The following is a 22,337-nucleotide window of genomic DNA, read 5'->3' as shown; positions in this document are numbered from 1 at the left end:
TCCGATATTGATTGCCACCCTTCAGCCCTGGGGGAGTCGTTGGAAACCGCAACAAAAAGATTCCTAGCGTTGGAGCGGCGAAGCTCACCAGAAACTTGGAAGAGTTATGTGGACTTCATGGAAGAGTATGAAGGACTAGGACATATGAAGATGGTGCCAGCATCAAAAGTTCCCAAAAAGGCACTACTTCATTCCACATCATTGTGTACTCAACCTGAAAGCACCACCACAAAGCTTCGGGTAGTATTCGATGCCTCATGCAAATCAACAAGCGGGAAATCTTTGAACGACATTCTGCAGGCTGGACCCACCGTTCAGAGCGAACTTATGTCCATTCTGCTACGATTTCGAATTCATAAGTACGTATTCACAGCGGACATAGAAAAGATGTACCGGCAAGTGTGGATGAACCCGGAGGATCAATTCCATCAGATGATAGTCTGGAGAAACAATCCATCCGAAGAGATCAGGTACTATCGCCTGAAAACAGTAACATATGGGACAACAGCTGCTCCGTTCCTAGCAACGAAATGTCTGGATCATTTGGCAATACAATACAAAGACAGACTACCAGTAGGATCAACAACATTAAAAACCGATTTCTATGTTGACGACTGTCTAACTGGAGCAAACACGATTCCAGAGGCAATTCATGTTCGACAAGAACTAAATAAGATATTGCTACCGTCCGGATTCAAATTGCGCAAGTGGTGCTCCAACAATGAGCAACTTCTCCAAGGAATCCCAAAGAGGATACTGTAACCGATGTAAAACTAGGAGAGACACTAGAGCACTACAGCGTGAAAACTCTGGTCTCATCTGGATGCCGAAGAAGGATACATTGTGTGGACGAACACAGAAAAGCCAGGCTACACGCATCACCAAACGGGTGGTAATGTTCCGAACTGGCCCAAATCTTTGACCCACTAGACTCTTTTCACCGGTGGTAGTAAAGGCAAAAAATCTTCATGCAACAACTTTGGGAGCTCAAACTGGATTGGGATGACGAATTACCATTACAACACCAAACCGAATGGAAAGAATACCGGGACGACTTACAAACATTGAACAAAATGCAAGTTCCCCGGCATATCTACGATGGTAAAACTCCAGTTACCCAAGAACTCCATACGTTTGTAGATGCATCAGAACGAGCATATGGCGCAGCTGTATATGTACGCGCTACATACAAAAACAACCAAGTGTCAGTAAGACTGCTCTGTTCGAAATCACGTGTGGCGCCGACAGCCAAACAATCGCTACCACGGTTAGAACTTTTGTGCTGCAGTCCTCGGTGCCGAGCTCACAAACCGAGTCCGACAGGATCTGCACATGGACATTAACACGGTTTCAGGATGGTGTTGGAGTGATTCCACCGTTGTGTTATCCTGGATAAACGCATCGTCATCAACATACCATACCTTTGTGGCAAATCGAATAGCCAAAATCCAGGCATTAACAAACCAGTCACAATGGCGTCACGTGTCATCGGCCAACAACGCAGCCGATGTCCTGTCGAGAGGAATCGCAGCGAGCAGACTGGCAGATCACAATCTGTGGTTATATGGACCATTATTCCTGCACGGATCTCGAGACAACTGGACGAAGGCACCCAACATTGAACCCAGCAATCTTGAGAGAAAAGCTAAACATGTAAGCTTGCCACGCCCGCACTATAATCCTGCGAACCATACAACAAGTCGAGTTTACAGCAGAGTTAAAACAGTTCCAACGCTATAAGACTGTGGATAGAAAGAGCTCGATCATATCGTTATCTCCCTTCCTAGGAGACGATGAGCTCATCCGAGTTGGTGGTAGACTTGAAGAAGCTCTACTTCCATACAACGCAAAACACCCAGTTTTGCTGCCTTACAATGACCCAATCGTCAAAATGATCTTGCGGGAGCTACATGAGGAGAAAATGCATTGTGGTGCTCAAGCATTAAGGGCAATCGCAAGACAACAATATTGGATTATCAATGACAAGACAATGGCTAGAAGCATCATCCACAGCTGTGTTAGATGCACCAAGGCTAGACCAAAGCTGATGCACCAGATCATGGGCAATCTCCCAGCACAACGAGTCACACAAGCACGCCCGTTTCTTAATGCAGGCGTCGACTACTGTGGACCAATCTCGATCCACCATAAGATCCGAGGGAAAAGACCAGGGAAAAGGCATACATCGCCGTGTTCTGCTGCTTTTCCACAAAGGCAGTACACCTGGAGCTGTTAAGCGACCTGACCACAGATGCATTCTTGGCCGCCCTGCGTCGATTCTTAAGCAGACGTGGGAAGTGCCAAACTATTCATTGCGACAATGCAACGAACTTTGTGGGTGCAAACAACCAGCTTAAAGAATTAGAAGACTGTATATTCAGCTCAAAGGCAAGTGCTCTGATCACGAATCATTGCAACAAAAAACAAGTGGATTTTAAATTCATTCCTCCCAGGGCTCCATCGTTTGGGGCCTCTGGGAAGCGGCGGTAAAATCAGCAAAAAAGCTGTTGATAACAACCACCAACACAGCCTCATTGACATTTGAAGAACTAAACACAGTGATAATCGAAATTAAAGCAATTCTCAATTCTCGACCCATCACTCCAATGTCAAATGATCCCACTGATACAACAGCGCTCACCCCAGGACACTTCTTGATTGGTGAACCATTGACAACGCCTCCTGACGTCAATACTGATCAACAAGGAAGAACATTGGTCAAGCGCTGGGAATTGGTATCGCGCCTAAAGCATTCATTCTGGAAACAATGGTCTACAGAATACCTCCAAGAATTGCAAGCTCGGCATAAATGGAAGACCGCTTCACCAAACGTACCTGAAGGATTATTAGTTTTGGTTAAGGAAGACAACCTTCCTGTAATGAAGTGGCCAATGGTTCGCATCATTAAGACATATCCTGGACAGGACAACCACGTACGAGTGGTTGACGTTAAGACAGCATCTGGCGTATACAAGCGCCCTATCACTCGTCTAGCGCCGCTCTTTCCAGAAGATGTGGCAATCAAACGTTCCCACAACGTGATCAGTGACACCACGGAGATTGATGAGCCACCCACACAGCGAACAACAAAATTGTCACCTACATTAACATCAACAGATGGCAACCTGACGTATACTACGGGAAAAAACACTGTATTTAAAGTCTTTTTTTTATATCCGATCTTTCTCTATACCTCCAAAAAAAAAATTACCACGATACTTACACCTGAACTGCGATAAATTGTTTCAAGTTTCCTAATTCGTGCGTCAGCCGAAACAATAGAAATTTGGCCGACGGTACTCAGAAAACAGAAATATAATACATAAGACATTCCTAGAATCAATTTGAGACGTAAAATCTTCCAATTTGAATAATTTGAGAAGCATTGTATTTATTACTACAGTGGTTCAAATTTTATTAGCTTAGGTAAAAATACAAAAGAAATGTTTACTCCCAAACCGCAGGGTTCTAATAGTTAACATCCATGTTTTGTTTGTTGTTTTTTCTACACAAATGTTCGAATTGTTGAAATGATGCGTGGGCGATCGAGGATTACTTGTAATTTCTAAAAGTATACATTTATTTTTATTTATTAATAATTTCTTTCGATATTCGTGTACGAAAATATTTGAACAGATATAAACGTTAAACAGGGAACTAAAGTGGAATGCAAAAACAAACAAAAAAAAAAACGTTAAACAGTAAATACAAATTTGGACAGAAACTACGATTGTGGGAAAGAATTGGCGTGGGAACAGATGAATGGGAATTGGTGATATTTAAGTCGACCCGAGGGTTAGGTTGGGTTGGCTAAGGCGTTCGTGATTTAGCTTAAACTAACATTTTGCCTTAGAATGATAGTCCGCTGGTAGGTTGTGGAGATGGTGAACATCATCCAACAATTAAAGAAACATCTTCTCCAGCATTTTTCTAAGTTTTTCTTGGGCATAGCGTATCTTTTGATATAAATCTTTGGACACACCGTTCTCCACGATGGTCGAGAAGCGATATGTGCGGAAGTTCTTCTCGTGATCCATGTATGTAATGGCACTCATACGCGGACAAAGAATGAGCTTCATGTGATCCGAAAAATTAAGCTGAAATCAGGAATAGTTTTGGTTAATTTCTATTAGTCGGGAGAGCATTTACTAAATTTGTGTAGCTACCTGTACGGAACCGTTGGTAAGATGCATGACCACAGCACACGTTGTGCGGAACCAGGAGTGCAAATGGGGCATACGCGATATCTGATCACTCTCAATGTTCACATTATTGGCTCCAGCCTTCACGAGATGCTCGATCATGTAACGCTTGAAGTAGGAAAGCAGCTTCATCTTTTTATCAAGCGTCTTGCAGTAATCGGTCGTAGTCATGTAGCTCTCCTTTCCGTCCTTGTCTATGAAGTGGACGTTGATCTGGTTCGGAAGCAGAATCAATTTGGTTGTGTCGTTGAACATAACGCCAATGCCCTCATCACAGAGCTGATAACCGAAGCCGTATTTGTCACTGTAGTCGACCCATTTGGATATCCAGAAGACCGGCTGTGCTGCAGGATCGGTATTCTCATCCCCGAGATTGCCTTGCAGTATGCGCGGCTGTAAGCACGAGATGATTAATAATTATTTAACAGATACAATCACTGCAATGATTACAAACCTTGTTGTTGATCAGATTGGTGAGCTGCTGGTGCAAGCTCTCAATGTCGCTGCGGTAGTCTTCGTTGTGGCGGCACACCTGGGCCAAGGCAGTGATGGCGTCGTGCAAGTTGGTATTGAGGAATGTTGACTCCAGACGAGTATCATCCCTAATGCCGTTCATCTCCATCAGCGGCTTGCGATGAATGGAGTCTTCAATGGTGTCGTTGATGCCAATTCGCGGAGCCATAGTTAGGCAAGAGCTTGGCAAGAACGTTGGCACCTTCGAGCCCTTCAGGAAGTCGTAGTTCAGCAACTGGCCAATTGCTGGGCGGCTCTCAGGGTTCGGCTGGAGCATGGAGATCACCATATCAGCAGCAGGTTTTCTCAAGTAGCTTGGCACTCTGTACTCGCACTTCTTGATCTTTGAATAAGTGTCCTTCAGCGTTTTGGTCTCAAACGGGGGTTGGCCGTTTGGACGCAGCCAATGGACCATATGTCCACTTCGAACGAATGCCCCTTTTTGGTGAGAATTTCTGGGGCAATGTAGTTTGGGGTGCCGCACAGAGTCTTCTTGCGTTCGCCCTCATATTCGATGCGAGTGGCTAGGCCAAAGTCGCCAATCTTCACGTGCAGCATATCGTTCAAGAACAGGTTTCCTAGCTTCAAGTCGCGATGGATAATGCGGTTGTCGTGCAGATACTTGACGCCTTGGATGATCTGGTAAATGTAGTAGCGGCACTCGAACTCCGTGATGCTTTTCCAGCGCTTGTGCAGCTCCATCATCGACTGAGTGGCAAAAAGGCGGGATCCATTAGTTCGGAAGAACGCATGCTATGCTGAATTTCCGGCGTACTTACCCGCTTCTTGCAAAGCTCCAGGACAATGTAAATGTTCTGGACATCCTCGAAATAGCTATGGAACTTCACTATGTTGGGATGATTGAGACTACGATGAATGGTAATCTCCTGAGCGGTCTTCTCCTTCTGGTTGTGCTTGATCATCAGCTTCTTTGATACGATTTTGCCGGCAAAAACATCGTCGGTCTCCACATCGATGATTTCGTAGCACTTGGCAAAGCCGCCCTGCACAAGCAATTGCAAAACATCTCATTATAGCCACAATTTTTTACTAAATAATTGTAAATTGAATGCGACGCGCCAAAAAAAAAAGAATGTACGTTTGCATGCATGTATGTGGCTGGGCCGTCACTTCTTTGACAACTCTACCAGGCACACACACGCACGCGTTCACACATAAAACAGTGGAAGGGTGCCAAAGGAAACTGAGGCGAAAATAGATGTAAGCCGCATGCTTGTATGTGTTGGTTTGCATGCCCTTACATACATATGTGTATGCCCAGCGCTGTGAGGCTGCGCAGAGTTGTTAAAATGTGCATGAGGATTCCCTAGAACACAATGATCCACTTCTGGGGCAAGTCTTACCTTTCCAAAGAAGCGCATACGCTTATACGTCCTGCGTTGATTGGAGTCGAAGAGACGATCCGGTATATCTGTGCTTTTATCCTCCGGTTTTGCGGCCATTTTGCTCTGATGTCCCTTTGCCTTGGCGTTCACTCGAAACACAAAAAAACTTCCTCGCCTTCGCGTTGATGCAAAATCCGCTCTGTACACACCACGTCCAGTTAAATGCGTTCCCAAAGATACAATTTTAAGATTAATGCAAATGCAAGACACAAATGATCACTCGCAGACTATGCCTATGCCACCGACACCACTCACAATTCAAAGTTCACGAAAAATAAGCCACAAAGCGAGAACGCGCCGAAACCGTTCGATTTAAATGCAATGAAAATTTAGTGATGTGCGCTGTACATAAATCGAGCTATAATAAATTTTAGTAGATGAATTTTTATATACTTGTGAGACTGATAAGTCAACGCAACTAACTTTTCTGAAATCAGAGCACTCTATTTTTGTTCAGTTGCAGAAATATGCTTAGTAATAGTTTATAATACCCGTCGGCATAACACAGTGGCACCGTGACACAGTGTTCTATTTAACATGTAATATAATACCTCATGACAACACACTGGCACTGCAGTGAGTTCTGCTGACAATGCACTCTCTCCGCAGATGGCAAAGACAGCGGGGCAGTTGCTGACCATCAAAATATCGCAATTGCCCACCAGACACTAAAATTATCCATAATACACAAAACATATATTTTACAGACTCAGCACTTTTGTATCTTTTATCACCTATAAATAAGAATCAGTTTTATCAATAAAATCAGTATCAGAAACAGTACCATAACTGCCTGTCACTCATCTTCCATCGCAATCATCAGAGGCTGTCGCCGTGTCTTCAGACCCTCCCTTGCGCACCGTAGGATACCCACTCCGCAGTCCAACTGGTTCAAGTTCTAGTTGCGACGACCAAACTGTAGACGGTTTATGTACCGTATGCAACCCAGCTTCCTATACACACACACACATTAACATTTGGTGACCCCGACCTTGGTCATCCTTTCAAACTGTCAGACAAGCTACAGTGAAAGGATTCGATCTGGACATCAGATTGAAGCAGTCAACAGGACATCTTCAATAAAAATTTGGCATCAGGCTATACACTTACGGTAGCATCTCCTACCAATAAGTATCACTTTGGCAAATCTGACATATTCAGGTTATCAGCCAACAGAAAACAGCTATAGAATTCGATTACCACCAAGGTAATCAATTTTTGTTGTTCCGTGCGTTCCATAGATTGGAAACAGCACAAATCCCTCCATCCAACACATCACCTGTACTATTACCTTTCTGACCGACAACGGTTGCGATTCGGAGCGTATCCAGCTGCAAAGCAAATAAAACACTCCCAACGGGTCAGAAGTAATAAGTACAAACAGATAGAATGGATACACATATGGAGGCAGAAGCTGCCGCTACAATGGCAATGGATGTGCAGCAAGAGATTGGTGAGGAAATATCGAGGTGCATTCGGAACTTTAAAAAAGATTCCCAAGAACGAAAGCAAACGGCCTCTTATTTTCAAGCCAAAATATCAGCACTCGAAAATGCGTGGAATCGCTTTAACAAAAACGACTCCAAACTTCGCGATACAGACAAAACGGATGAATACGTAAAATTCCGTGAAGACTTACGTACAACATGTAAGCAATACATTACGATTTTTACCGAATGCTCGTGGGGAACGTCAAATCGTCCCTAAAGAAAAGCATGAGAAACCCTCAGTAGGTCCCAAAGAAAGCGATCTGATCCAGCAGTCCTCGAAGGATTACAGAAAACTGCTTTCACTATGTCGCCGACAAAAGGCCATAGTAGAGTCCGTTAAACGCAATCTGAAACAACTTTCAGAGGCGGAAGGACGCACATCAAGTGATTTGATAAAATCACTATGGACTCAAGCGCAGGAAGTCCACTTCACAATTCATGAGGAATACGAGGACCCAGTGGAAGGAGGATATGACATGGAATCCTACCTAACACTGGAAAGTAAGGTCCAAAGAGCATTGGCAAAATCAGCCGCACCAAACACGGATAACATGCAGCTTCCACGCATCAGCATCCCAAAGTTTGATGGGGATCTATTAAAGTGGACCCAGTTCTTCGATCTGTTCTCATGCATGGTGCATGAGACCAACATGCCTACGGTGAAAAAGATGTGGTATCTTAAAACCACCGTTACCGGCGAGGCAGAAAGATTGATTCGACATATCGATCTAAAGGAAGAAAATTATGATGCCGCTTGGGAAATACTAGTTGACGCATACAACAATCCCAGAGATGTTTCGAACACGGTACTGAACCGCTTCCTCAATCACCAAACAATTAATGACGATCCCAAGTCATTAAAAAGAGTTGTATATAACAACCATAGAATCCCTTGCATCACTAAAGGGATTGGGCATCAATATATCTACATGGGATCCGATATTGATTGCCACCCTTCAGCCTGGGGGAGTCGTTGGAAACCGCAACAAAAAGATTCCTAGCGTTGGAGCGGCGAAGCTCACCAGAAACTTGGAAGAGTTATGTGGACTTCATGGAAGAGTATGAAGGACTAGGACATATGAAGGTGGTGCCAGCATCAAAAGTTCCCAAAAAGGCACTACTTCATTCCACATCATTGTGTACTCAAACCTGAAAGCACCACCACAAAGCTTCGGGTAGTATTCGATGCCTCATGCAAATCAACAAGCGGGAAATCTTTGAACGACATTCTGCAGGCTGGACCCACCGTTCAGAGCGAACTTATGTCCATTCTGCTACGATTTCGAATTCATAAGTACGTATTCACAGCGGACATAGAAAAGATGTACGGCAAGTGTGGATGAACCCGGAGGATCAATTCTATCAGATGATAGTCTGGAGAAACAATCCATCCGAAGAGATCAAGGTACTATCGCCTGAAAACAGTAACATATGGGACAACAGCTGCTCCGTTCCTAGCAACGAAATGTCTGGATCATTTGGCAATACAATACAAAGACAGACTACCAGTAGGATCAACAACATTAAAAACCGATTTCTATGTTGACGACTGTCTAACTGGAGCAAACACGATTCAGAGGCAATTCATGTTCGACAAGAACTAAATAAAATATTGCTACCGTCCGGATTCAAATTGCGCAAGTGGTGCTCCAACAATGAGCAACTTCTCCAAGGAATCCCCAAAGAGGATACTGTAACCGATGTAAAACTAGGAGAGACACTAGAGCACTACAGCGTGAAAACTCTGGGTCTCATCTGGATGCCGAAGAAGGATACATTGTGTGGACGAACACAGAAAAGCCAGGCTACACGCATCACCAAACGGGTGGTATGTTCCGAACTGGCCAAATCTTTGACCCACTAGGACTCTTTGCACCGGTGGTAGTAAAGGCAAAAATCTTCATGCAACAACTTTGGGAGCTCAAACTGGATTGGGATGACGAATTACCATTACAACACCAAACCGAATGGAAAGAATACCGGGACGACTTACAAACATTGAACAAAATGCAAGTTCCCCGGCATATCTACGATGGTAAAACTCCAGTTACCCAAGAACTCCATACGTTTGTAGATGCATCAGAACGAGCATATGGCGCAGCTGTATATGTACGCGCTACATACAAAAACAACCAAGTGTCAGTAAGACTGCTCTGTTCGAAATCACGTGTGGCGCCGACAGCCAAACAATCGCTACCACGGTTAGAACTTTGTGCTGCAGTCCTCGGTGCCGAGCTCACAAACCGAGTTCGACAGGATCTGCACATGGACATTAACACGGTTTTAGGATGGTGTTGGAGTGATTCCACCGTTGTGTTATCCTGGATAAACGCATCGTCATCAACATACCATACCTTTGTGGCAAATCGAATAGCCAAAATCCAGGCATTAACAAACCAGTCACAATGGCGTCACGTGTCATCGGCCAACAACGCAGCCGATGTCCTGTCGAGAGGAATCGCAGCGAGCAGACTGGCAGATCACAATCTGTGGTTATATGGACCATTATTCCTGCACGGATCTCGAGACAACTGGACGAAGGCACCCAACATAGAACCCAGCAATCTTGAGAGAAAAGCTAAACATGTAAGCTTGCCACGCCCGCACTATAATCCTGCGAACCATACAACAAGTCGAGTTTACAGCAGAGTTAAAACAGTTCCAACGCTATAAGACTGTGGATAGAAAGAGCTCGATCATATCGTTATCTCCCTTCCTAGGAGACGATGAGCTCATCCGAGTTGGTGGTAGACTTGAAGAAGCTCTACTTCCATACAACGCAAAACACCCAGTTTTGCTGCCTTACAATGACCCAATCGTCAAAATGATCTTGCGGGAGCTACATGAGGAGAACATGCATTGTGGTGCTCAAGCATTAAGGGCAATCGCAAGACAACAATATTGGATTATCAATGACAAGACAATGGCTAGAAGCATCATCCACAGCTGTGTTAGATGCACCAAGGCTAGACCAAAGCTGATGCACCAGATCATGGGCAATCTCCCAGCACAACGAGTCACACAAGCACGCCCGTTTCTTAATGCAGGCGTCGACTACTGTGGACCAATCTCGATCCACCATAAGATCCGAGGGAAAAGACCAGGGAAAAGGCATACATCGCCGTGTTCTGCTGCTTTTCCACAAAGGCAGTACACCTGGAGCTGGTAAGCGACCTGACCACAGATGCATTCTTGGCCGCCCTGCGTCGATTCTTAAGCAGACGTGGGAAGTGCCAAACTATTCATTGCGACAATGCAACGAACTTTGTGGGTGCAAACAACCAGCTTAAAGAATTAGAAGACTCTATATTCAGCTCAAAGGCAAGTGCTCTGATCACGAATCATTGCAACAAAAAACAAGTGGATTTTAAATTCATTCCTCCCAGGGCTCCATCGTTTGGCGGCCTCTGGGAAGCGGCGGTAAAATCAGAAAAAAAGCTGTTGATAACAACCACCAACACAGCCTCATTGACATTTGAAGAACTAAACACAGTGATAATCGAAATTAAAGCAATTCTCAATTCTCGACCCATCACTCCAATGTCAAATGATCCCACTGATACAACAGCGCTCACCCAGGACACTTCTTGATTGGTGAACCATTGACAACGCCTCCTGACGTCAATACTGATCAACAAGGAAGAACATTGGTCAAGCGCTGGAATTGGTATCGCGCCTAAAGCATTCATTCTGGAAACAATGGTCTACAGAATACCTCCAAGAATTGCAAGCTCGGCATAAATGGAAGACCGCTTCACCAAACGTACCTGAAGGATTATTAGTTTTGGTTAAGGAAGACAACCTTCCTGTAATGAAGTGGCCAATGGGTCGCATCATTAAGACATATCCTGGACAGGACAACCACGTACGAGTGGTTGACGTTAAGACAGCATCTGGCGTATACAAGCGCCCTATCACTCGTCTAGCGCCGCTCTTTCCAGAAGATGTGGCAATCAAACGTTCCCACAACGTGATCAGTGACACCACGGAGATTGATGAGCCACCCACACAGCGAACAACAAAATTGTCACCTACATTAACATCAACAGATGGGCAACCTGACGTATACTGCGGGAAAAAACACTGTATTTAAAGTCTTTTTTTTATATCCGATCTTTCTCTATACCTCCAAAAAAAAAAATTACCACGATACTTACACCTGAACTGCGATAAATTGTTTCAAGTTTCCTAATTCGTGCGTCAGCCGAAACAATAGAAATTTGGCCGACGGTACTCAGAAAACAGAAATATAATACATAAGACATTCCTAGAATCAATTTGAGACGTAAAAATCTTCCAATTTGAATAATTTGAGAAGCATTGTATTTATTACTACAGTGGTTCAAATTTTATTAGCTTAGGTAAAAATACAAAAGAAATGTTTACTCCCAAACCGCAGGGTTCTAATAGTTAACATCCATGTTTTGTTTGTTGTTTTTTCTACACAAATGTTCGAATTGTTGAAATGATGCGTGGGCGATCGAGGATTACTTGTAATTTCTAAAAGTATACATTTATTTTTATTTATTAATAATTTCTTTCGATATTCGTGTACGAAAAATATTTGAACAGATATAAACGTTAAACAGGGAACTAAAGTGGAATGCAAAAACAAACAAAAAAAAAACGTTTAAACAGTAAATACAAATTTGGACAGAAACTACGATTGTGGGAAAGAATTGGCGTGGGAACAGATGAATGGGGAATTGGTGATATTTTAAGTCGACCCCGAGGGTTAGGTTGGGTTGGCTAAGGCGTTCGTGATTTAGCTTAAACTAACATTTTGCCTTAGAATGATAGTCCGCTGGTAGGTTGTGGAGATGGTGAACATCATCCAACAATTAAAGAAACATCTTCTCCAGCATTTTTCTAAGTTTTTCTTGGGCATAGCGTATCTTTTGATATAAATCTTTGGACACACCGTTCTCCACGATGGTCGAGAAGCGATATGTGCGGAAGTTCTTCTCGTGATCCACGTATGTAATGGCACTCATACGCGGACAAAGAATGAGCTTCATGTGATCCGAAAAATTAAGCTGAAATCAGGAATAGTTTTGGTTAATTTCTATAAGTCGGGAGAGCATTTACTAAATTTGTGTAGCTACCTGTACGGAACCGTTGGTAAGATGCATGACCACAGCACACGTTGTGCGGAACCAGGAGTGCAAATGGGGCATACGCGATATCTGATCACTCTCAATGTTCACATTATTGGCTCCAGCCTTCACGAGATGCTCGATCATGTAACGCTTGAAGTAGGAAAGCAGCTTTCATCTTTTTATCAAGCGTCTTGCAGTAATCGGTCGTAGTCATGTAGCTCTCCTTTCCGTCCTTGTCTATGAAGTGGACGTTGATCTGGTTCGGAAGCAGAATCAATTTGGTTGTGTCGTTGAACATAACGCCAATGCCCTCATCACAGAGCTGATAACCGAAGCCGTATTTGTCACTGTAGTCGACCCATTTGGATATCCAGAAGAGCGGCTGTGCTGCAGGATCGGTATTCTCATCCCCGAGATTGCCTTGCAGTAATGCGCGGCTGTAAGCACGAGATGATTAATAATTATTTAACAGATACAATCACTGCAATGATTACAAACCTTGTTGTTGATCAGATTGGTGAGCTGCTGGTGCAAGCTCTCAATGTCGCTGCGGTAGTCTTCGTTGTGGCGGCACACCTGGGCCAAGGCAGTGATGGCGTCGTGCAAGTTGGTATTGAGGAATGTTGACTCCAGACGAGTATCATCCCTAATGCCGTTCATCTCCATCAGCGGCTTGCGATGAATGGAGTCTTCAAATGGTGTCGTTGATGCCAATTCGCGGAGCCATAGTTAGGCAAGAGCTTGGCAAGAACGTTGGCACCTTCGAGCCCTTCAGGAAGTCGTAGTTCAGCAACTGGCCAATTGCTGGGCGGCTCTCAGGGTTCGGCTGGAGCATGGAGATCACCATATCAGCAGCAGGTTTTCTCAAGTAGCTTGGCACTCTGTACTCGCACTTCTTGATCTTTGAATAAGTGTCCTTCAGCGTTTTGGTCTCAAACGGGGGTTGGCCTACCAACAGAGTGTACATGACGCAGCCAATGGACCATATGTCCACTTCGAACGAATGCCCCTTTTTGGTGAGAATTTCTGGGGCAATGTAGTTTGGGGTGCCGCACAGAGTCTTCTTGCGTTCGCCCTCATATTCGATGCGAGTGGCTAGGCCAAAGTCGCCAATCTTCACGTGCAGCATATCGTTTAAGAACAGGTTTCCTAGCTTCAAGTCGCGATGGATAATGCGGTTGTCGTGCAGATACTTGACGCCTTGGATGATCTGGTAAATGTAGTAGCGGCACTCGAACTCCGTGATGCTTTTCCGGCGCTTGTGCAGCTCCATCATCGACTGAGTGGCAAAAAGGCGGGATCCATTAGTTCGGAAGAACGCATGCTATGCTGAATTTCCGGCGTACTTACCGCTTCTTGCAAAGCTCCAGGACAATGTAAATGTTCTGGACATCCTCGAAATAGCTATGGAACTTCACTATGTTGGGATGATTGAGACTACGATGAAATGGTAATCTCCTGAGCGGTCTTCTCCTTCTGGTTGTGCTTGATCATCAGCTTCTTTGATACGATTTTTGCCGGCAAAAAACATCGTCGGTCTCCACATCGATGATTTCGTAGCACTTGGCAAAGCCGCCCTACACAAGCAATTGCAAAACATCTCATTATAGCCACAATTTTTTACTAAATAATTGTAAATTGAATGCGACGCGACAAAAAAAAAAGAATGTACGTTTGCATGCATGTATGTGGCTGGGCCGTCACTTCTTTGACAACTCTACCAGGCACACACACGCACGGCGTTCACACATAAAACAGTGGAAGGGTGCCAAAGGAAACTGAGGCGAAAATAGATGTAAGCCGCATGCTTGTATGTGTTGGTTTGCATGCCCTTACATACATATGTGTATGCCCAGCGCTGTGAGGCTGCGCAGAGTTGTTAAAATGTGCATGAGGATTCCCTAGAACACAATGATCCACTTCTGGGGCAAGTCTTACCTTTCCAAAGAAGCGCATACGCTTATACGTCCTGCGTTGATTGGAGTCGAAGAGACGATCCGGTATATCTGTGCTTTTATCCTCTGGTTTTGCGGCCATTTTGCTCTGATGTCCCTTTGCCTTGGCGTTCACTCGAAACACAAAAAACTTCCTCGCCTTCGCGTTGATGCAAAATCCGCTCTGTACACACCACGTCCAGTTAAATGCGTTCCCAAAGAAACAATTTAAGATTAATGCAAATGCAAGACACAAATGATCACTCGCAGACTATGCCTATGCCCACCGACACCACTCACAATTCACAGTTCACGAAAAAATAGCCACAAAGCGGAGAACGCGCCGAAACCGTTCGATTTAAATGCCAATGAAAATTAGTGATGTGCGCTGTACATAATCGAGCTATAATAAATTTTAGTAGATGAATTTTTATATACTTGTGAGACTGATAAGTCAACGCAACTACTTTTCTGAAATCAGAGCACTCTATTTTGTTCAGTTGCAGAAATATGCTTAAGTAATAGTTTATAATACCCGTCGGCATAACACAGTGGCACCGTGACACAGTGTTCTATTTAACATGTAATATAATACCTCACGACAACACACTGGCCACTGCAGTGAGTTCTGCTGACAATGCACTCTCTCCGCAGATGGCAAAGACAGCGGGCAGTTGCTGACCATCAAAATATCGCAATTGCCCACCAGACACTAAAATTATCCATAATACACAAAACATATATTTTACAGACTCAGCACTTTTGTACCTTTATCACCTATAAATAAGAATCAGTTTTATCAATAAAATCAGTATCAGAAACAGTACCATAAATGCCTGTCACTCATCTTCCATCGCAATCATCAGAGGCTGTCGCCGTGTCTTCAGACCCTCCCTTGCGCACCGTAGGATACCCACTCCGCAGTCCAACTGGTTCAAGTTCTAGTTGCGACGACCAAACTGTAGACGGTTTATGTACCGTATGCAACCCAGCTTCCTACACACACACACACATTAACATTTGGTGACCCCGATCTTGGTCATCCTTTCAAACTGTCAGACAAGCTACAGTGAAAGGATTCGATCTGGACATCAGATTGAAGCAGTCAACAGGACATCTTCAATAAAAATTTGGCATCAGGGCGTACACTTACGGTAGCATCTCCTACCAATAAGTATCACTTTGGCAAATCTGACATATTCAGGTTATCAGCCAACAGAAAAACAGCTATAGAATTCGATTACCACCAAGGTAATAAATTTTTGTTGTTCCGTGCGTTCCATAGATTGGAAACAGCACAAATCCCTCCATCCAACACATCACCTGTACTATTACCTTTCTGACCGACAACGGTTGCGATTTCGAGCGTATCCAGCTGCAAAGCAAATAAAACACTCCCAACGGGTCAGAAGTAATAAGTACAAACAGATAGAATGGATACACATATGGAGGCAGAAGCTGCCGCTACAATGCAATGGATGTGCAGCAAGAGATTGGTGAGGAAATATCGAGGTGCATTCGGAAATTTAAAAAAGATTCCCAAGAACGAAAGCAAACGGCCTCTTATTTTCAAGCCCAAATATCAGCACTCGAAAATGCGTGGAATCGCTTTAACAAAAACGACTCCAAACTTCGCGATACAGACAAAACGGATGAATACGTAAAATTCCGTGAAGACTTACGTACAACATGTAAGCAATACATTACGATTTTTACCGAATGCATGGATAAGCTATCACAGACGTCTAGTGCTCGTGGGGAACGTCAAATCGTCCCTAAAGAAAAGCATGAGAAACTTCAGTAGGTCCCAAAGAAAGCGATCTGATCCAGCAGATCCGTTCCTAGCAACGAAATGTCTGGATCATTTGGCAATACAATACAAAGACAGACTACCAGTAGGATCAACAACATTAAAAACCGATTTCTATGTTGACGACTGTCTAACTGGAGCAAACACGATTCCAGAGGCAATTCATGTTCGACAAGAACTAAATAAAATATTGCTACGTCCGGATTCAAATTGCGCAAGTGGTGCTCCAACAATGAGCAACTTCTCCAAGGAATCCCCAAAGAGGATACTGTAACCGATGTAAAACTAGGAGAGACACTAGAGCACTACAGCGTGAAAACTCTGGGTCTCATCTGGATGCCGAAGAAGGATACATTGTGTGGACGAACACAGAAAAGCCAGGCTACACGCATCACCAAACGGGTGTATGTTCCGAACTGGCCCAAATCTTTGACCCACTAGGACTCTTTGCACCGGTGGTAGTAAAGGCAAAAATCTTCATGCAACAACTTTGGGAGCTCAAACTGGATTGGGATGACGAATTACCATTACAACACCAAACCGAATGGAAAGAATACCGGGACGACTACAAACATTGAACAAAATGCAAGTTCCCCGCATATCTACGATGGTAAAACTCCAGTTACCCAAGAACTCCATACGTTTGTTAGATGCATCAGAACGAGCATATGGCGCAGCTGTATATGTACGCGCTACATAAAAAAACAACCAAGTGTCAGTAAGACTGCTCTCTTCGAAATCACGTGTGGCGCCGACAGCCAAACAATCGCTACCACGGTTGAACTTTGTGCTGCAGTCCTCGGTGCCGAGCTCAAAAACCGAGTCCGACAGGGTCTGCACATGGACATTAACACGGTTTCAGGATGGTGTTGGAGTGATTCCCACCGTTGTGTTATCCTGGATAAACGCATCGTCATCAACATACCATACCTTTGTGGCAAATCGAATAGCCAAAATCCAGGCATTAACAAACCAGTCACAATGCGTCACGTGTCATCGGCCAACAACGCAGCCGATGTCCTGTCGAGAGGAATCGCAGCGAGCAGACTGGCAGATCACAATCTGTGGTTATATGGACCATTATTCCTGCACGGATCTCGAGACAACTGGACGAAGGCACCCAACATTGAAACCCAGCAATCTGAGAGAAAAGCTAAACATGTAAGCTTGCCACGCCCGCACTATAATCCTGCGAAACCATACAACAAGTCGAGTTTACAGCAGAGTTAAAAACAGTTCCAACGCTATAAGACTGTGGATAGAAAGAGCTCGATCATATCGTTATCTCCCTTCCTAGGAGACGATGAGCTCATCCGAGTTTGGTGGTAGACTTGAAGAAGCTCTACTTCCATACAACGCAAAACACCCAGTTTTGCTGCCTTACAATGACCCAATCGTCAAAATGATCTTGCGGGAGCTACATGAGGAGAACATGCATTGTGGTGCTCAAGCATTAAGGGCAATCCAAGACAACAATATTGGATTATCAATGACAAGACAATGGCTAGAAGCATCATCCACAGCTGTGTTAGATGCACCAAGGCTAGACCAAAGCTGATGCACCAGATCATGGGCAATCTCCCAGCACAACGAGTCACACAAGCACGCCCGTTTCTTAATGCAGGCGTCGACTACTGTGGACCAATCTCGATCCACCATAAGATCCGAGGGAAAAGACCAGGGAAAAGGCATACATCGCCGTGTTCTGCTGCTTTTCCACAAAGCAGTACACCTGGAGCTGGTAAGCGACCTGACCACAGATGCATTCTTGGCCGCCCTGCGTCGATTCTTAAGCAGACGTGGGAAGTGCCAAACTATTCATTGCGACAATGCAACGACTTTGTGGGTGCAAACAACCAGCTTAAAGAATTAGAAGACTCTATATTCAGCTCAAAGGCAAGTGCTCTGATCACGAATCATTGCAACAAAAAAACAAGTGATTTTAAATTCATTCCTCCCAGGCTCCATCGTTTTGGCGGCCTCTGGGAAGCGGCGGTAAAATCAGAAAAAAGCTGTTGATAACAACCACAACACAGCCTCATTGACATTTGAAGAACTAAAACCACAGTGATAATCGAAATTAAAGCAATTCTCAATTCTCGACCCATCACTCAATGTCAAATGATCCCACTGATACAACAGCGCTCACCCCAGGACACTTCTTGATTGGTGAACCATTGACAACGCCTCCTGACGTCAATACTGATCAACAAGGAAGAACATTGGTCAAGCGCTGGGAATTGGTATCGCGCCTAAAGCATTCATTCTGGAAACAATGGTCTACAGAATACCTCCAAGAATTGCAAGCTCGGCATAAATGGAAGACCGCTTCACCAAACGTACCTGAAGGATTATTAGTTTTGGTTAAGGAAGACAACCTTCCTGTAATGAAGTGGCCAATGGGTCGCATCATTAAGACATATCCTGGACAGGACAACCACGTACGAGTGGTTGACGTTAAGACAGCATCTGGCGTATACAAGCGCCCTATCACTCGTCTAGCGCCGCTCTTTCCAGAAGATGTGGCAATCAAACGTTCCACAACGTGATCAAAGACACCACGGAGATTGATGAGCCACCCACACAGCGAACAACAAAATTGTCACCTACATTAACATCAACAGATGGGCAACCTGACGTATACTGCGGGAAAAAACACTGTATTTAAAGTCTTTTTTTTATATCCGATCTTTCTCTATACCTCCAAAAAAAAAAAATTACACGATACTTACACCGGAACTGCGATAAATTGTTTCAAGTTTCCTAATTCGTGCGTCAGCCGAAACAATAGAAATTTGGCCGACGGTACTCAGAAAACAGAAAATATAATACATAAGACATTCTAGAATCAATTTGAGACGTAAAATCTTCCAATTTGAATAATTTGAGAAGCATTGTATTTATTACTACAGTGGTTCAAATTTTATTAGCTTAGGTAAAAATACAAAAGAAATGTTTACTCCCAAACCGCAGGGTTCTAATAGTTAACATCCATGTTTTGTTTGTTGTTTTTTTCTACACAAATGTTCGAATTGTTGAAATGATGCGTGGGCGATCGAGGATTACATGTAATTTCTAAAAGTATACATTTATTTTTATTTATAATAATTTCTTTCGATATTCGTGTTACGAAAAATATTTGAACAGATATAAACGTTAAACAGGGAACTAAAATGGAATGCAAAGCCAAACAAAAAAAAAAAACGTTAAACAGTAAATACAAATTTGGACAGAAACTACGATTGTGGGAAAGAATTGGCGTGGGAACAGATGAATGGTTAGGTTGGGTTGGCTAAGGCGTTCGTGATTTAGCTTAAACTAACATTTTGCCTTAGAATGATAGTCCGCTGGTAGGTGTGGAGATGGTGAACATCATCCAACAATTAAACAAACATCTTCTCCAGCATTTTTCTAAGTTTTTCTTGGGCATAGCGTATCTTTTGATATAATTCTTTGGACACACCGTTCTCCACGATGGTCGAGAAGCGATATGTGCGGAAGTTCTTTCTCGTGATCCATGTATGTAATGGCACTCATACGCGGACAAAGAATGAGCTTCATGTGATCCGAAAAATTAAGCTGAAATCAGGAATAGTTTTGGTTAATTTCTATAAGTCGGGAGAGCATTACTAAATTTGTGTAGCTACCTGTACGGAACCGTGGTAAGATGCATGACCACAGCACACCGTTGTGCGGAACCAGGAGTGCAAATGGGCATACGCGATATCTGATCACTCTCAATGTTCACATTATGGCTCCAGCCTTCACGAGAATGCTCGATCATGTAACGCTTGAAGTAGGAAAGCAGCTTCATCTTTTTATCAAGCGTCTTGCAGTAATCGTCGTAGTCATGTAGCTCTCCTTTCCGTCCTTGTCTATGAAGTGGACGTTGATCTGGTTCGGAAGCAGAATCAATTTGGTTGTGTCGTTGAACATAACGCCAATGCCCTCATCACAGAGCTGATAACCGAAGCCGTATTTTTTCACTGTAGTCGACCCATTTGGATATCCAGAAGAGCGGCTGTGCTGCAGGATCGGTATTCTCATCCTCGAGATTGCCTTGCAGTATGCGCGGCTGTAAGCACGAGATGATTAATAATTATTTAACAATACAATCACTGCAATGATTACAAACCTTGTTGTTGATCAGATTGGTGAGCTGCTGGTGCAAGCTCTCAATGTCGCTGCGGTAGTCTTCGTTGTGGCGGCACACCTGGGCGAGGCAGTGATGGCGTCGTGCAAGTTGGTATTGAGGAATGTTGACTCCAGACGAGTATCATCCCTAATGCCGTTCATCTCCATCAGCGGCTTGCGATGAATGGAGTCTTCAATGGTGTCGTTGATGCCAATTCGCGAGCCATAGTTAGGCAAGAGCTTGCAAGAACGTTGGCACCTTCGAGCCCTTCAGAAGTCGTAGTTCAGCAACTGGCCAATTGCTGGGCGGCTCTCAGGGTTCGGCTGGAGCATGGAGATCACCATATCAGGCAGCAGTTTCTCAAGTAGCTTGGCACTCTGTACTCGCACTTCTTGATCTTTGAATAAGTGTTTTTTCAGCGTTTTGGTCTCAAACGGGGTTGGCCTACCAACAGAGTTACATGACGCAGCCAATGGACCATATGTCCACTTCGAACGAATGCCCCTTTTTGGTGAGAAATTTCTGGGGCAATGTAGTTTGGGTGCCGCACAGAGTCTTCTTGCGTTCGCCTCATATTCGATGCGAGTGGCTAGGCCAAAGTCGCCAATCTTCACGTGCAGCATATCGTTCAAGAACAGGTTTCCTAGCTTCAAGTCGCGATGGATAATGCGGTGTCGTGCAGATACTTGACGCCTTGGATGATCTGGAAATGTAGTAGCGGCACTCGAACTCCGTGATGCTTTTCCGGCGCTTGTGCAGCTCCATCATCGACTGAGTGGCAAAAAGGCGGGATCCATTAGTTCGGAAGAACGCATGCTATGCTGAATTTCCGGCGTACTTACCCGCTTCTTGCAAAGGTCCAGGACAATGTAAATGTTCTGGACATTCTCGAAATAGCTATGGAACTTCACTATGTTGGGATGATTGAGACTACGATGAATGGTAATCTCCTGAGCGTCTTCTCCTTCAGGTTGTGCTTGATCATCAGCTTCTTTGATACGATTTTGCCGGCAAAAACATCGTCGGTCTCCACATCGATGATTTCGTAGCACTTGGCAAAGCCGCCCTACACAAGCAATTGCAAACATCTCATTATAGCCACAATTTTTTACTAAATAATTGTAAATTGAATGCGACGCGACAAAAAAAAAAGAATGTACGTTTGCATGCATGTATGTGGCTGGCCGTCATTCTTTGACAACTCTACCAGGCACACCACGCACGCGTTCACACATAAACAGTGGAAGGGTGCCAAAGGAAACTGAGGCGAAAATAGATGTAAGCCGCATGCTTGTATGTGTTGGTTTGCATGCCCTTGCATACATATGTGTATGCCCAGCGCTGTGAGGCTGCGCAGAGTTGTTAAAATGTGCATGAGGATTCCCTAGAACACAATGATCCACTTCTGGGGCAAGTCTTACCTTTCCAAAGAAGCGCATACGCTTATACGTCCTGCGTTGATTGGAGTCGAAGAGACGATCCGGTATATTCTGTGCTTTTATCCTCCGGTTTTGCGGCCATTTTGCTCTGATGTCCCTTTGCCTTGGCGTTCACTCGAACACAAAAAACTTCCTCGCCTTCGCGTTGATGCAAAATCCGCTCTGTACACACACGTCCAGTTAAATGCGTTCCCAAAGAAACAATTTAAGATTAATGCAAATGCCAAGACACAAATGATCACTCGCAGACTATGCCTATGCCACCGACACCACTCACAATCACAGTTCACGAAAAATAGCCACAAAGCG

The 22,337-nt window shown here is 44.2% G+C and overlaps 2 long non-coding RNA genes and 2 pseudogenes across 2 annotated transcripts; all 4 read right to left on the bottom strand.

The window, feature by feature from the left end:
- Positions 1-3,795: 3,795 nt before the first annotated feature.
- LOC117195265 lies at positions 3,796-6,275 on the bottom strand (annotated as a pseudogene).
- Positions 6,276-12,345: 6,070 nt separating this feature from the next.
- Positions 12,346-14,866, bottom strand: LOC117195272 (annotated as a pseudogene).
- Positions 14,867-20,330: 5,464 nt separating this feature from the next.
- On the bottom strand, positions 20,331-20,807 carry LOC117195268. Its single transcript, XR_004475016.1, has 2 exons — positions 20,590-20,807; positions 20,331-20,529 (listed from the first exon to the last, which is right to left on the bottom strand). It is a non-coding gene; the product is annotated as an uncharacterized LOC117195268 (long non-coding RNA).
- A 789-nt stretch (positions 20,808-21,596) lies between these two features.
- On the bottom strand, positions 21,597-22,182 carry LOC117195271. Its single transcript, XR_004475017.1, has 2 exons — positions 22,011-22,182; positions 21,597-21,655 (listed from the first exon to the last, which is right to left on the bottom strand). It is a non-coding gene; the product is annotated as an uncharacterized LOC117195271 (long non-coding RNA).
- Between the last annotated feature and the right edge of the window lie 155 nt (positions 22,183-22,337).

The sequence above is a fragment of the Drosophila miranda genome, unplaced genomic scaffold (assembly GCF_003369915.1).
Source record: "Drosophila miranda strain MSH22 unplaced genomic scaffold, D.miranda_PacBio2.1 Contig_AX1_pilon, whole genome shotgun sequence".
Taxonomy (NCBI): domain Eukaryota; kingdom Metazoa; phylum Arthropoda; class Insecta; order Diptera; family Drosophilidae; genus Drosophila; species Drosophila miranda.
This window is presented reverse-complemented; position numbering and strand designations above follow the sequence as displayed.